This window comes from Berghia stephanieae, chromosome 3, assembly GCF_034508935.2.
Source record: "Berghia stephanieae isolate SIO BIC M18660-M18661 chromosome 3, UCSD_Bste_1.3, whole genome shotgun sequence".
NCBI classification, from domain to species: domain Eukaryota; kingdom Metazoa; phylum Mollusca; class Gastropoda; order Nudibranchia; family Aeolidiidae; genus Berghia; species Berghia stephanieae.
In genome coordinates, this window is record NC_088362.1 from 95,865,233 (window position 1) to 95,875,530 (window position 10,298).

The 10,298-nt window shown below is 31.9% G+C and overlaps 1 pseudogene; it reads left to right on the top strand.

The window, feature by feature from the left end:
* Positions 1 to 3,075: 3,075 nt before the first annotated feature.
* Positions 3,076 to 8,490, top strand: LOC144966923 (uncharacterized; annotated as a pseudogene).
* The last annotated feature ends 1,808 nt before the right edge of the window (positions 8,491 to 10,298 follow it).

The window sequence follows — 10,298 nt, forward strand, 5'->3', positions numbered from 1 at the left end:
ATACTAATACTACTAACTACTACTACTACTACTACTACTACTACTACTACTACTAAACTTCTTCTACTCTACCACTACTACTACTACTACTACTGCTACTACTTCTACTACTACTACTACTACTACTACTACTACTACTACTACTACTACTACTAATACTACTACCACCACCACCACTACTACTACTACTACTACTACTACTACTACTACTACTACTACTATACTACTACCACTACTACTACTACTACTACTACTACTACTACTACAACTACTACTACTACTACTACAACTACTACTCCTATACTTACTACTACTACTACTACTACTACAACTACTACTACTACTACTACTACTACTACTACTACAAATACTACTACTACTACTACTACTATACTACTACTACTATACTACTACTATACTACTCTACTACTACTACTACTACTAACTACTACTACTACTACTACTACTACTAACTACTACTACTACTATTACTACTACTACTACTACTACTATACTACTACTACAAACCTACTACTACTACTACTACTTGACTTACTTGACTTAGATGCCTTTCGCGTCTCGACCGAAAGATCGGGTCGCCTTGGTGTTTCCAGTATTTCCTGTGTGAGGTGTCTCCAATATTGCCGGTCCTCTGCTAGGGTTCTCAGATTTTCAAGGTCCCCTGCCGTTATGAGACTAATGCTTTGTCCAAGTGTTGTGAGGTTTTTGTTTAGGATCACAGGGAGTGTTGTGATCGGTCTTCCTCTGAAAAGGTTCCCGTGTTTTTGGAAGTATCCCGACATGGCTTGGTTTGCTGGTATGTTTTTGTCCCTGCGTAGTTTTGTGACCGAAAAGTTGCCATCGTTGTTGTAAAATGTCAAGGGAGATTGGTCTTTCTTTTGTGATCTTATAGAGTGATTCATTTGAGATCTTTTTGGGGTATTTGATGTCCAGTACCCTTCTTAGCTGTGTGCGATGGAAGGCATCCAGATGTTCTTCTTCGGATTTTGTCAACGCCCAAGTGCCGCAGTTATACAGAAGTACCGGTTTTACAAGAGCATGGTACAGTTTCAGTTTGGTTTTTCTCTTATTTTGTCACCTCTATCCATACATTGGTGAGTTACTGAGTGCGGCGTTTGATAGCTGTTTTCTTCTTTGTACATCCTCGGTGTCTCCAATTAGTGAGCCGACTTTCTTTGTTCTTTTCCATTCCTCTTTGTTCCTCGATATTGTTGTAAATTCGGTTTTATTGGCATTGACTTGGAGGTTATATTTCATGTGGGTATTTTGTATGATGTCTATATTTGCTGGTGTTGATCCAATAAAATCGACATCATCTGCATAGGCGATTTCTCTAGGGATTGCATTCTCAATATGAGTCGTTGGTTTTGGAATGACTTTTCGAACTTCTTTCAGAGCGTGTTCTAAGTATATTGTGAACAGAATCGGGCTCAGACTATCTCCTTGGGGGGTCCCGATGTTACTTTCGAACTGCGTCTGTTTTGTGGCCCCGTATATCCTTGGTTGTATCTTTGTGTTGCTGAGGAGAAATCGGATTATTCGGAGCTCGTCTTCGTCTACTATTTCTGTTAATATCTCCAAAAGTTTTCCTCTGTCGATCGTATCAAAGGCTGCGGACATATCGATTCCGGTTATTGTTATGGATATGTTTTCTTTGAGTGCCTTTGCTGCCAACCATTTATGTGTCCATACAACGTCCGATGTGCTTCGGTCTTGGCGAAACCCGCTTTGGCTATGTGATAGGTATTTTTCTATTTTCGGTCTAATTCTGTTGAGGACAATAGTTGACAGTGTTTTTCTTATGGTATTCAGTAATGTTATTGGGCGCAGGTTGTTTACGGGTCCTTTCGTTTTTCCTGGTTTTGTATTGTAATTAGGACACCGCTGTTAATGTCCCAGTCTTTGTGTGTTGAGAATGTTTTGTTCATTATGTTTGCAATGCTCAGATCCAGGGAGAGTGTACCGCATTTCAGCAATTCAGCGGGAATTTCATCTTCGCCTGGGGATCTGTTATTGTTTAGGCACTTTATGCTATTTCTAACTTCAGTTGTTGTGATGCGGTTGTTTAGGTCTCTAGGGTTTCCTGAGAAGGGCGATATTTGTGAGACTTGTTTGTGAAATTTCTGCTGGAAGTGGTCAGTTACAATGTCAAGGATATCGTTGGGATTTGTTGTCTGTTTGCCAAATTTATCCTGTAGTTTTGGGTTCTCGAATGGTTTTCGGTTCAGAGATTTCGTCGCTTTGAACATAGACGATGCGTTATTTTTGGACTTTTCTATGTCTTCCACTTTTTTGTCTAATTCCTCGTTTCTGTGTTTTATTGTAAGTGATCGAATTGAATGCAGTATTTTGTTTCGTTCCGTTTTCAGGTTTATTATTTACTACTACTACTTTTAAAATTACGCCCTTCCGCAACGGCACCATAAGATCGAGTCACCTGGGCATTCCATGAAGAATTATAAATAATCAATCAAACAGGAGTCTGAGTCAACAGGAATCTCTCATGTTATCCAATATTAGCGAATTGTGCTGAAGCAGGGCTCGAACCCGGGACCTTCCGGGTCACAATGCAATGCCTTAACCACTCGGCCACCCCCCCCCCTACTACTACTACTACTACTACTACTACTACTACTACTACTACTACTACTACTACTACTACTACTACTAGATACTAGTAATAATAAAAATTGAGTTTAAAAAATTGAGCTTTTATATAGGACAATATCCACTAAACGTGCTCAAAGGGCTTTACAAAGGGTCCCTGGCCAACAGCAACATTTAACATGAAAGAAGGGATATGAAGCCTTTAAGGCGAAAGTATAATTTGGACAGATGCATGTTTACGGCCAGGTATTCATTTTACACCTGAGTACGGTGAGAGAATGTGAGTAAAGAGCCTTCTCAAAGGACTCAACTATGCGCCTGTGAGGCTCGAACCCAGGACCTTCCGATCCGAAAGCTAGTGTTATACCAATAGACCACATTAATAATAAAAATAATAATAATAATAATAATAATAATAATAATAATAATGATGATAATGATAATAATAATAATAATAATAATAATAATAATAATAATAATAAATAATAATAATAATAATAATAATAATAAAAATAATGATGATAAAAATAATAATAATAATAATAATAATAATAATAATAATAATAATAATAATAATAATAATAATAATAATAATGATGATGATGATGATGATGATAATTATGATAATAATAATAATAATAATAATAATAATAATAATAATAATAATAATAATAATAATAATAATAATAATAATTATAATAATAATAATAATAATATTAATAATAATAATAATAATAATAATAATATAATAATAATAATAATATAGTAATAATAATAATAACATAATATAATAAATAATAATAATAATAATAATAATAATAATAATAATAATAATAATAATAATGATAATAATAATAATAATAATAATAATAATAATAATAATAATAATAATAATAATAATAATAATAAATATATATTATTATTATTATTATTATTATTATTATATTATTTATTATATTATTATTATTATTGTTATTATATTATTATTATTATTATTATTATATTATTATTATTATTGTTATTAAAATCATTATTATTATTATTATTATTATTATTATTATTATTATATTATTATTATTTATTTTATTATTATTATATTATTATTATTATTATTTTATATTATATTATTATTATTATTATTATTATTATTATTATTATTATTATTATTATTATTATTATTATTATTATTATTATTATTATTATATTATTATTACTATTTATTATTATTATTATTATTATTTATTATTATTATTATTATTATTATTATTATTATCATTATTATTATTTATTATTTATTATTATTATTATTATCATTTTTTATTTTATTATTATTATTATTATTATTATTATTATTATTATTATTATTATTATTATTATTATTATTATTATTATTATTATTATTTATTATTATTATTAAAAGACCCAGACTTTTAATGAAAATTGACAGGGTAATAAAATGATTAATTAAGTACAACAAGGACAGGGGCTTTATTCCGCAAACATTCTCGTGTATTATGAACTCCGTCGTCATATTACGATTTCTCCACCCCATTATAGTTTGGTATATCATTATTATGTACAAGCCATTGGGTTTAGATCCTCTTAGTCAAGCTATAGATAGAATGAAGATGACGTCACTCAAGCCTTTGTTATTGTATTTTGCCATCCGCGTTCATGAGTAATTCTCACTAAAATGTAGTAACCAGACTATAAATGTTCAAGGATACACACAGTTTTGTGTATCGGTCCGTTATACTTCCGGATGGCAATGTTGTGAGTTTCTTAGCCAAGCGGATACTATCTATATTCACCAGTTATCTGCTGTACTCGGAAATAAAAACTTGAATTTCATAAATTGGCCAGAAATCTCATCCTTCATAAATATTGATCGATCCATATTTAACGGACGAGTTTTCAGACCAAAATTTGAAATGCGTGTTTTTCCTGACACGGCCATGAATGGGTTAATGATAATATTTTACGTGACGGCTTTATCACCGTGACCTATTCTTACCAGTGAATCCAATACTGTGCGGATTGCCTCGCCAAAGCCGTTGTTCTAAACCGGAATATAGTTCCCACCTGATGAGGACAAGAAATACCAATCGCGATTAAAGTAAATTGGCGAAACGGATTCAGTCACGTTTTCATGACCGTGAGTTAAGAATAGCAAGAGTAAGGACCAGACACTAATGTTGAATGTTACTTTTCCAGCAATGAGCAGTATCGACGTGTACATATATGCATGTCTGACATACGAATGCTATTATAGGCATAGTTTAATATTTTTGTTATGGGCAAAATTTTGTGTCATTAAAAAAAAGCCATTACAACAATGAGCCAATAGTGAATTGGATTAACAGACCTTCAAATAAGTGCATGTCGGCAGGTATCAAAAGACCTAAAGATTGTTCCGAACTCGGAACATATTGCAAGGACAAGGCGAGAGTGAATAATACGACTAGGCTAGACTTTTGCCAGTTGAAAGTGGTGAAAGCGACGCACTACGACAGATGGATTTCTTTTATTTTACTTATTGATTTTTAATTTTTTATTTGTATTTTTGCTTCTGTTGACATTCCAACCTGCAAATGGGGGTTCTGCTTTTTTCTTTTCTTTTTTTTTTTTTTGGGGGGGGGGGGGGGGGGTTAAATTATGATTGAATTGATACACAAGACGTTCTAGATTGTAGCTGTTACACACAACACGACAATTTAAAACTATTATCCACAATTATTATGAAAGTGTGTTTCCTCAAACAGTATCAGAATCAGTCACTGCTTGAACATGAAGCAGACATGAGCGAAGGAGACGTCAACTTTGTAAGTGAGAATCTCGGTGAGTGGAGCTGTCTACTAGGACTCAAGTACTAGTGACTGACAATGCGAAGTGAATCGTAGACTAGATGAAAAACATCTACAAAGCATTCTAGAATTATGCGAGTGAAACATCCAGAGTTAAAGACCGGAAAGCTACTACGTGTTAACATTGAACTAAATATTTACCTTTTAAAACCATCGATGCAGATTACAAACTCAAACACTGAAAATGAAACCGTACCTTTAAATTATTTGGTCTCCGGTTCATTGCTGCTGACTGCTGATTAGGAACGTTAGAAGCCGGACAACGTGCGCCCAAAATAGATCTTCCGTCTTTGTTGTTTAAATTATAGATAATACACTTTCAGTTAAAGCAAACATGTGTAAATAAAATTTTAATGTAGTTAAATTCAATAAATATGTCTATATTATTCTGAAAATCTGTTACAGATAGTTCTTGTTTTGTTCACACAAGCGCATTAATTTTTGAATAATTAACTTTACCCTGGTCTAAAAATCGATTGACATTTATTTTTGATAAATTTCACCATTTGTTTAATAAAATATCAATATCTAGAGATGATTTGATGCATGATTGAGTATTTATGAGTATGTGTTTATTTTGCCACCCGACAGCCACATTTTAATGGATATTTTTTCTATAATTTGCTATGGAAGGTGAGCGGTCAAAGGCAGGACCTAAATTTTGCACACGTCACATGGTGTTTTCCAATTTTAAATAGGACAGCGATCATGTGATAGATAGTCTTAAGTCTAATACTAAGTCCAAAATGATCTGCTGAAACACTCTAATGTCTTGTTTTCTAATTTAAAAAAAACAAAACTTAATGAATTTTTTCTTCACGCTCCATAAAGGGAACAATCCAAATGGGTTTACCTAAATCTTCTTCATTTGTCTAAACTTGAATAACAATCCACAATACTAGAGCCATTACCAAGCCAAGTATAATATCACATAATATTGGTAGATTATGTTCTACTTTTCTGACGTGTTTACAGCAGAAAGCAGCTTAATAATTAAGTTGATGTCGTCACAAAAACTATCTATTATCCCTTTTTCACAATGGCTGTCATTCTATGAAAACCTTTGATTGATTAATTTGTTACAACTATGGAAAACAGCAAATTATACCTGAAACCCTACTTCAGTCCTAGGGGTGACTTTCCACTTTCCATCCTGTCCCGTGTCTTTGTCTTACAAAACGGCCCATTTTTTTTACGCAGAAACTTCAAATGCGACTTTCTTGGCTTGCGCTTCCCCCCCCCCCCCCCCCCCCCCCAATGGTTGGTCTAATTTTTGGTGTTAATAGTATGGCCGCTACAATCAGGTAATGTAAACCACTGGAATTGAGCAGCAATTATTTATTTTCTTTATTTTTGAATTAAAAAAAAATTAAATTAAAAAAAAAAAAAGAAAAATGCGGGAAAGACATACGAAAGGCAAAATTATGCGGCCGCAAATAATCGGATGCGGTGGCATTTTCATGGATGGACGGATGCTGTCATAGACAAAATAGTTACTCTCCCTAATTGAAATATTGCCTTCTTAAAAAATTAATCCTTCCTTCGCCAAAAACAAATGAACATTAGTGTCTCCCGTCGATTGATGTACAATAGACAAGGATGGCAGAATATCAAATAGAAATTCCCGAAGTGGAAACCTCTGACATGATCTGTCAAAGCAGATAAACATCACGTCAAATCTAACGATAATAAATCACTTCAAACTCATGGAGTCGCGCTCTAAGTCCAGTAAGTACAATTATTTTGTGACCAATCTTCTCAAAACGGTATAATGTTCGGATGAATCTGATGATTGTGAAATTAAATACTAGGCCTATATTTTGAGTCTAAATAAAAACCCTTACTGGGCGAGTTGGCTTTGCAATGTATCCTTGAATAAATAATTTATCATTCTCATTAATTGGGAACATAAAAAAATGTGGCGTCAAAAAAAAAAAACCCAACAGATTCTAATATCTCTGAAAGTGTGAAACCAGTCGCCCGTTGGACTGGATAAATACTTTGTGTAATTGATCATCTGATTTCGGAGTGATGGTGCAGGTATTAATAAATATAATCCATTCTCGGTAGTTGACGTAATTATAATAAACTACCTACATATCCGGTTACTAAAATAGTTATGCTACCTTTTGTCTCAAAATGTAACTCAATTTTACAATATTAGTCTACCGAAGGACTGTTACATACACACTTCCAAAAAGTTTGGAACCGGAAAAATAGAAGGTGTGACGTCACGACTGCTCTGTCCTTTACTTTAATTCTATCTCAATATATCACGTAAAACTTGGAAGTAGGAAATCAGATAGAGTTCCCAATGCTTGAAAGGTTCAGAGTTTAGATTAGAGTTGTAAGTTTATTTACTCTCAGGCTTTCGACAATTTATAATAACATTTGAGGGCGACATATATGAAAGTTGTAAAAAGTAGTGAATGGAACCAAATAATAAAATGATATCATTAATAACCACAAAATATACAACAATGGTAATAACAACAATATTTACATAGACAATAATAATAATAATAATAATATAATAATAATAATAATAATAATAATTAATATATAATAATAATAATAATAATAAGTAATAATAATAATAATAATAATAATATTAATAATAATAATAATAATAATAATAATAATAATAATAATAATAATAATAATAATAATAATAATAATAATATAATAATAATAATATAATTATAATAATAATAATAATAATAATTAATAATAATAAAAATTTAAAAAATAATAATAATAATAATAATAATAATAATAATAAAAATATAATAATAATAATAATAATAATAATAATAATAATAATAAAATTATTAATAATAATAATAATAATAATAATAATAATAATAATAATAATAATAATAATAATAATAATAATAATAATAATAATAATAATAATATCGCACATGACTTGAATTACGAAAGGCGTTTTAAGAGAACAATCATTTTAAGCAATGTTGTGGTCATCAGTCAGTCGTGACATGAATCCAATCCAGAATATGGGGGATACTATGAAGAAAGAAGTACATCGTCTTTATTGTCCTTATCAAAATGGAGGTAATTTTAGACCAGCTTCTCCAAGATGCCCCGGAATAATCACAATGCAGAGTTCATTTCACGGTTAACTTTGTCCATGCAAAAGCGAGTAATTTTCCTATATCAAGTCAAAGGAGGCACACAAGATATTAATGAAGTTGTGTAAATTTGCAAATTCATTTTATACAGGGCGTGGAAATGAACATTTTTATAGAGAAATGTATGAGGTTTCCATTGTCATGTGTAAATTTGAAATTACACTTTAAGATCATGTAATGACCAAACGAAAATTTCGGAAAAAAGATCAAGAACAAAATTTGGTGATAGATCGTTTGCTTGTTTCGGCCCCAAGATTTGGAATGAACTACCACGTGGTCTGAGGGAGTGCAAGTCTTTACCTACTTTTAAAAAGAATCTCAGACACATTTTTACTGTATTTGTTTTTCTTGACTCTATATGAATCCTTGATTTGGCTATGAATTGTTATTGTTGTTATTATTTTATTTTTTTATTTTTTTCACTTAAAATTGATATTATATTGTAAAGTGCCCAGAGCTTGTGTTTTACACGAGAATGAGCGCTATATAAATGTGTATTATTATTATTATTATTATTATTATTGATATATAACAAATGATCATAAATAGAATATATAAGATTACGAAAAGTCTCTTGTGTGAACCATAAAAGTCTATTGTGAGAACCATAAAAGTCTATTGTGTGAACCATAAAAGTCTATTGTGTGAACCATAAAAGTCTATTGTGTGAACCATAAAAGTCTATTGTGTGAACCATAAAAGTCTATTGTGTGAACCATAAAAGTCTATTGTGTGAACCATAAAAGTCTATTGTGTGAACCATAAAAGTCTATTGTGTGAACCATAAAAGTCTATTGTGTGAACCATAAAATTCTATTGTGTGAACCATAAAAGTATATTGTGTGACCCATAAAAGTATATTGTGTGAACCATAAAAAGCGATGTCTATATCCGAAAAATTGTAATATCGCCTATCAGGCGTCATGTTCCGTCCTATATGTTAAATGTTGTTGTTGGTCAGTGATCCCTTGTAAAGCGCTTTGAGCACATTTAGTGGATATTGCGCTATATAAAGCTCAATTACAATTTTTAAATTTATTTTTTTGTATGTAGAGAATCTTTAAAAATTTAGCCAGAAAACGCTGAGCTCCAACATGCCAAGAATTCGTAAATTAGACTTGAAAAAAGGGAGAAGTGAACGGAGATTCAATAAATCTTAGTTCTCTCTAAATTTCTCTAATTGACTTTAAATGTTAGCCTTACTTGAGCTTTTATATAGCGCAATATCCACTAAACGTGCTCAAAGCGCTTTACAAGGGGTCCTTGGCCAACAGCAACACATAACATGTAGGACGAGACATGACGCCTGTCAGGCGATATTACAAATTTTTGGGACAGAGACAACGCTGTTAACGGCCAGGTACTCATTTTATACCTGAGTACGGTGAGAGAATGTGAGTAAAGAGCCTTCTCCAAGGACTCAACTATGCGCCGAGCGAGGCTCAAACTCAGGACCTTCCGATCCGAAAGCGAGTGTTATACCACTAGACCACATAACCTTGCATGTTGGTTACGTCTGTTTTTGAATAGGGAGCAATAGTGTGGTGTCCAAATACTGGTTCCAATCGACTTGGAAGTGTGAAACAAGCGCCCACAGAGGACTAAATCCATAGATTGTGCAACTGATCCTCCAATTTCATACAATGTGTCGCGA